The following is a 7,692-nucleotide window of genomic DNA, read 5'->3' as shown; positions in this document are numbered from 1 at the left end:
ATAAAAAAAAGATCAAAAGCTCTCAAAAACAATTGAGCGTTTTTCCACAATCTAGCTCATAGATTAGTCACTTACCGCATCCTAACATCCCTTATAAATTCTAGTGGACTAAACATGGTGTACTGAAAACATTGAAAGTTGATCTATTTCTCTAAAAAAAATTTCGTCCTACATAAACATAGGTTAAAATAATACAAGTAATGTCAAAAAATATTTAAAAAAAAAAAACAGATTTTCACAATCTAGCTCATAGATTAGTCTGCCGCATCCTATTTCTCCTTATAAACTCTAATGGACCCACTTACATGATTTTAACTTGGTAAAACTATTATAAAAATACTAGAGGTTACTTTTTTTTTTCTTCTTTTTTTCCAAAAATTTTGTTTCACCATAAATTAGAGAGAGGCCAAAAGCTCTTGAAAAAATTGAGTGTTTTCCCATAATCTAGCTCTTAGGGTAGTCTATTGCTTTCTATCTTTCCTTATAAATTCTCGTGGACCCAACTACATGATTCTATTTAGACAAATATGATAAAAATACCAGATGTTTGTCTATTTTCAAAAGTTTGATTTTACCCAACAATAAAGATCATCCAAAAGTACTAAACAAATTTGAGTGTTTTTACAATCTAGCTTATAGGCTAGTCACTTACCACATTCTAACTTTTCTAATAAGTTCTAGTGGACCTAAATCATAGTTCATACGTTACTCTCTCACTCCAATCTATCTTTCTTTATAAACTCTAATGGACTGAATTACATAATTCTATTTTGGTAAAACCATAATAAAATGTTCGTTTCTTTTCAAAATTTAGGTTTTACACTACAATAAAAAAAAAGATCAAAAGCTCTCAAAAACAATTGAGCGTTTTTCCACAATCTAGCTCATAGATTAGTCACTTACCGCATCCTAACATCCCTTATAAATTCTAGTGGACTAAACATGGTGTACTGAAAACATTGAAAGTTGATCTATTTCTCTAAAAAAAATTTCGTCCTACATAAACATAGGTTAAAATACCCATTTAAAAGCTAGGGCATCAGGAAATTCCTTCAAGACTCGCCAACTACAACTAATGAAGGATAATATGCATACTTAAAAATATTAGTGTTAAATTGGACTACATCTGTACTGTAAATGTTTAAACGATGGTTCTTTAATGTTTAAGGAATAATAAAACACTGATAAAAAATAAAAAATAAACAAAGTGTACCTTCTGATATTTTATTTTTTTCCATAATAAGAGACAATAAAACTTTGCTCATAAGTCATAGTTTATACCTTACTTTCTTGGTCCAATCTATCTTTCTTTATAAACTCTAGTGGATTGTGATTCTGTTTTGGTAAAATCGTAATAAAAATGCCAGATGTCCACTTTTCTTTTTAGAATTTACCCTACAATGAAAAGAGGTCAAGAGCTTGAAATATATATTTTTTTTTTCATAATCCAGCTCATAGGTTAGTCACTTACCACATCCTAACATTCCTTACAAATTCTAGTGGACCTAACACGATGGTTCTTTCTTATAAAAGGTGTATGGAAAACATTAAAAGTTTATTTCTTTGAAATTTTTCCTCCTACATTAACAAAGGTTAAAAGCTCTATTTAAAAACCAGGGCATCAGTAAATTCCCTCTGGACTCATCGACTACAATTAATGAAGAATAATGTCAATAAACATAGTTATTCTTGTGCTAAATAGGACTATATCTAATAAAACCTAGTGTTTTAAAACGTTTAACCTTTCGTTATAAGTACATCTAAAAAAATAACACTAGATACGATTCTTTTAACTTTTCTTTCTTTTCTCTATAAGGTGCTTTTGACCTTTTTCTTCTTTGGGTCCCAACTTGAAGACCCATATAGATCAAGCCATGTTTGTGAAAGATTATTAATTTACAATTTTTCCCTTAATTTATAAACCATTTGCATTATTGAAATATTTTTTTAACTTGAGATATTATTTCACAACCTAGTTCATAGATTAGTTTCCCACTCCACCTTAACTTTCCTTAAGTATTATAATGAAGCTAATTGATGGTTTTCTATTATTTACAAAGCAATAAAACACAAAGTGTAAACTAAATAAAATGCATAAATAGAAAAAAAAAATAGAGTGTACAATCTACCTCATAGATTAGTCACTTACCAAATCTTAACTTTCTTATTAATTAAAGTGGATCTAAAATGGTGGTTCTTAATTATAAAAAGTGTAATTGTTTAGTAGTTTCTAAGTTTCTTTTATTTGTCAACAACCAAAACCTAAGAACAAATTAAAATAAAGTGCTATCAAATGACATGTGTCGTAGGGTGCTTAGCACATTTCCCACCTGTAAGCGAATTCCCGAATTCATGATTCTTGTTTGAGACATGAATGTTGACTCTACTTAGATAAGGAAGTAAGGAACACCTGACTTTCCTTAACTTTAGCTTGATAATAAAATCAAATAGATATAGATGATGAATCACACTTTAAAATTCCCAATGACAGGTGGCGAATTCGAAAGATCAGGTGAATCACTCACAATTTTCATACACAGTGCTTGCATAGGATTCACAACATCTTGCACACATTTTCTCTCGAAGGGGATGCCACAACATTCCTTTTATAGCACGTCGTTGTTATGGGTAGTCAATTGACAATGAAAGGGTATTAGTTGCATCTAATATTTTACTTTGTTTATTTATTTATTTTTATCTCTCTCTCTTTTGTAAACTTCAGCTTTTCTTTTTCTAATGTTTGGGTTGCTTTTTCTAATGTTCCCAAGACCAAACAAGACTCCTCCTCCATCTGCTCATTTTGGTTTCAACAAAGGTGGGAGGTAACCAATGGTCTTATTGAATTTATGGTAAATTTGAAATTCGCTTCATTGTTGTTGTTGTTAGTATTTTGGCTACATTTTGAAATGATTTAGTGGATTTGGAAATTTATAACTATATTTTTTTGTGTGGTGGAGACTTTGATTTTGCATTTCGGCAATAGCAGTATTTAGGTTTGTTTGGATTTCACTAGACATTGTTAAAAATATTTCATGCCTATTCTAATATGAATTTTTTTTTTCTTTTTTGAGAAAATATTAGAATATTTTAATAAAAGGAATTTGTAAAATAGAGAGTGGAATGTAGGGTAGATTGCAAAAGCGGATTTATAAAAATTGGGGATGTGAATGATCTTAAAACATTGCCATTTTATATTGAAAAGGGAAAAAAAATTAAATAAAAACACAAAAAAGAAAGAAAAGCAAGGGTATTTATGTCATTAAACAAAACCAATAATGGGCCACGAATCCGAGACAGAAGAAGGAGGTTTGACTTTGACAGGCCCAAACCCAAAAAGCAATCACACATCTCCATCACTACCCCTCACGGATCCTGGTCGGGTATCTTTCACAGCGCACGTCACTTCGACATGAGCCACAGGATGAGACTTCTACCAAATATTCAACGGTCAGGATCCAAATATGCCAAGCAAGAGAGAGATATTTGTCTCTCTGCCCGACCCTATTCTAATTAGTCAAAGGGCTCGAATTCCTCTCCACCCTTTGGTTTTGTCCTAATCTAAAAAAAAACAAAAAGACTAATAAAACTTTAATAAAATATTTAATAAATAAATAAATAATTTCAAAATTATAATATTTCTTTCATAATTTAATAATCAAGGATTAGTTTTGGGAAGTCGTACTTTGGAACCTTTTCCCACTTATAGTCAAAAAATAAATTCCCACTTTAATTATTCTCAAGAAAAAAATTAAAAAAAAAAAAGAAATTAAAAAGTATTGAATTTGTTTTGTATAGTAGCAATTTAAAAAAAAAAGAAAGAAAATTTTTATGCATGTGAAGGCGGGAAAAAGGGGTCTCTTTTTGAGCGTCACTGCAAGTCAAAGAGTTTGTTGGTTGCGCGAATTCTTGGAGCTAAACGACAAGCAGCATGTAATGTCACGCGACTCGTGTGAACGCCCACATTCTTCTTCTCTTCGCTGTTACAAAAAAGAAAGAAAGAAAAAGGAGACTTATTAGCATAAACAAGTGAATAAAAACAAAAGTTCTTTACTTAGACCATGGCAGTTTGACAGCTTTTATTACACTGCTTATTAGTTTAGTCTCTCATGCTTTTTAAAAAAAAAAAAAAATTTTATGCATGTGAAGGCGGGAAAAAGGGGTCTCTTTTTGAGCGTCACTGCAAGTCAAAGAGTTTGTTGGTTGCGCGAATTCTTGGAGCTAAACGACAAGCAGCATGTAATGTCACGCGACTCGTGTGAACGCCCACATTCTTCTTCTCTTCGCTGTTACAAAAAAGAAAGAAAGAAAAAGGAGACTTATTAGCATAAACAAGTGAATAAAAACAAAAGTTCTTTACTTAGACCATGGCAGTTTGACAGCTTTTATTACACTGCTTATTAGTTTAGTCTCTCATGCTTTGCATGCAGGTCCTATCCGGTATTTTTTGTCATCAAATTAGATAAATATAAATTCCTTTCAAATTTTAGTTTTGAACCAATTTTGAATGATAATATTCAACTTGGTTTTTAACTTAGTTTTGATTTATATGGATTTTGTTTAGAGTGAATGCATTATAATTAGTAGGCGTGTTCACGGGTTGAATTTAGATTTTGACTTAATCTTGTTTAGGTTACCAAAAAAGAGACTCATAGTAGATCAAAAAGAAACAACGGGTCAGTTGTTTATTGTGGCAATAAGTTTTGGTCAAAATCGAAAGAAATAGTGAGATTTTGGCAAATTAAGTTAGGAATTGTGAGATTTTGGACAAACATGGCTTTTTTTTTGTCAAATTGGGTTGAGTCAAATTTTGGAAAAAAAGACCCACCATTGCTAGGTTTTGAAGGTAGAACGCCTGCTGTTGACTACCATAATTGTCAAATCGATCTATTCTTAGTTTGGGTATGATCAAACGACTTAGGTGGGTTGGATTCGATAGGTCTATTAACAACCCTAGTAATTAGGAGTGACGAATTGTGTTAACTAGTAGAACCATGGTTTAAGCTTAGGTTTTGAAGGTAGAACGCCTGCTGTTGACTACCATAATTGTCAAATCGATCGATTCTTAGTTTGGGTATGATCAAACGACTTAGGTGGGTTGGATTCGATAGGTCTATTAACAACCCTAGTAATTAGGAGTGATGAATTGTGTTAACTAGTAGAACCATGGTTTAAGCTTAGGGAGGTAAGATTGAAAAAAAAAAATTAATACAAAAAAAATTAATTGGTATTATAACAAAAAAACAATTATATGCAAATTATTGTCATTCACAAAGTAAATTTTAATTTTTTTTCATACCTAGAATAATATTTAGACTCATTATTATGATCATATTTCGCTATAATCTCAATTAACTACGAGTGTATATTTCATATCATTTAAAACAAAAAATAAAAATAATCAATTTCTTGTTAATAACAATCAAATTAAGAGATTAATTAAAAACATCAATTTTAGACATGTTATTTACTTACTTAAGATAAACCGAAAAAATAAATCAACATAAAAATGTTTAGAAAATAGCAATATACTTGCAAAAATGTATACGTTGCTCAATGCCTTTAATGCTTAAAAAATGATATAGAATTCAACCTTTCTTAGTTGTTAATATTTGGGTTTATAGAGAAAAAATAAAATTTGAAATTGTGAAGATTGTAAGGAGATCAAAGAGAAAAATTTTAGTGGAGTAGCTCATTTTAGAGCTATGTAAAGTAGGAATTTAGCGAAAGGTAAGGTTTTTATTATTATTATTATTATTAAGCTAACATTGTTACAAATTTTACAATATAAAACTTACAAACTACGTGATAATGAATGTGATTGTTTGACTTTAACTACCTAATAAATGAATATTTGATTTATTTTTTTAATTGGTGAAATATAAATTTGTAATCTTTATATAGTAAAATTTGTAATATTTTTAACATCACCCTTCTCCTTCTTATTATTATATGGGACCCACAATTTTAATACTTCACTTGTTGTAATAATGAAATGGTAAAAACTAACGTGTTACAAGTAAAAAAAAATTGAAATGGTAAGTTTTAAGTGGGACCCTTAGGAAAAACCAAACAATTGTGTAGACCTATACTAGTTTTTCTCCTAGAGTAGGTTATTGGTTTGTTGAATTTTTGTGAGGGGAAAATTACTTTCTAACTATTATTATAAAAGAAATTTTGGAGAGCTAGGAAGGGGAGTGGGGCAATTGATCTCCTCTTGCCTCCTTGACTTTGCCATTATTAACTAGTCATGTTCATGTTATGTCGAGGCAAATGTATTTTCTGTATCACATTTATAACATTAAAAGATTATTTAAAAAGATGTCGTTTTATGGAAGTCAATATATATTTTTTTAAAAGACAATGTTGTTAAAGTTTACTGACTAGAATGAAAAAAAAAAAATTAGTGGATTAAAGTGACAATTCACACTCCTATTATTATTATTATTATTATATGAACTCACTATTTTAATACTTCACTTGCTGTGAGAATGGAATGGTGAAACTGCCATGTGAAAAGTAAAGAAATTCCGGAATGGTAAGTTTTAAGTGGGACCCTTAGGAAAATCAAACAATTGTATAAACCTATACTAGTTTTTCTCTTAGAATAGGTTATTGGCTTGTTGAATATTTGTGAGGGGAAAATTACTTTCTATACTATTATAAATGAAATTTGTGGAGTTAGGAACGGGTGGGGGTAATTGCTCCCTTCTTGCCTTCTTTGGCTCCGCCATTATTAGCTAGTTGTATTCATGTTATGTTGAGGCAAAGATATTTTCTGTTTTACATTTATAACATTAAGAGATTATGTTGTTTTATGAGATTAAATAATTTTTTTAATAAAAAAGGGGACAAACGTAAATACTAAAATGACAATGCTCTCAAATTTTATTTATTTATTTGTTTTGTTTTGTTGAGAAACGGTGCTCTCAAAGTTAACAAACTAAAATGGAGAAAAAAAAAAAATCCTTAGCGTATTAAAATGACAATTCACTTATTATTATTATTATTATTATTCGCGGGGCTCACTATTTTAATACTTCATTTGCCGTGAAAATGGAATGGTGAAACTGACGTGTGACAAGTAAAGAAATTCTGCAATGTTAAGTTTAAGTAGGACCTTTAAGAAAAGTCAAACAATTTTATAGATTATAGACCTATACTAGTTTTTCTCTTAGAATAGGTTATTGGTTTGTTGAATATTTGTGATGGGAAAATTACTTTCTAGTTACTAGTTACTAGTTACTATGTTTCTCAAAAAAAAAAAAAAAAGTTACTAGTTACCACTATTAACGAAATTTTGAAAAGAAGAAAGGGGTAAGGGGGCAATTGCTCACCTCCCGCCCCTTTGGCTGTGTCATTATTAGCTAGTTGCGTTCATGTTATGTCAAGGCAAAGGCATTTTTCATATTTCATTTATAACCTAAAAAGATTATCTAAAACGATGTTATTTTATGAGAGTTAAAAAAAAAAAAAAAACAGAAACAGATGAAAATACTAAAATGACAGTGCTATCAAAGTTAATAGACTAAAATAAAAAAAATAAAAAAACTTAGTGAATAAAAATGACAATTTACTCTTATTATTAATATTATTATTATACAGGACCCACTATTTTAATACTTCATTGGCTGTGAGAATGGAATGGTGAAATTTTGAAGCGGTAAGTTTTAAGTCATGAGACCCTTAGGAAAA

This window comes from Quercus suber, unplaced genomic scaffold (genome assembly GCF_002906115.3).
Source record: "Quercus suber isolate HL8 unplaced genomic scaffold, Cork oak 2.0 scaffold_420, whole genome shotgun sequence".
In the NCBI taxonomy this organism is placed as follows: domain Eukaryota; kingdom Viridiplantae; phylum Streptophyta; class Magnoliopsida; order Fagales; family Fagaceae; genus Quercus; species Quercus suber.
This window is presented reverse-complemented; position numbering follows the sequence as displayed.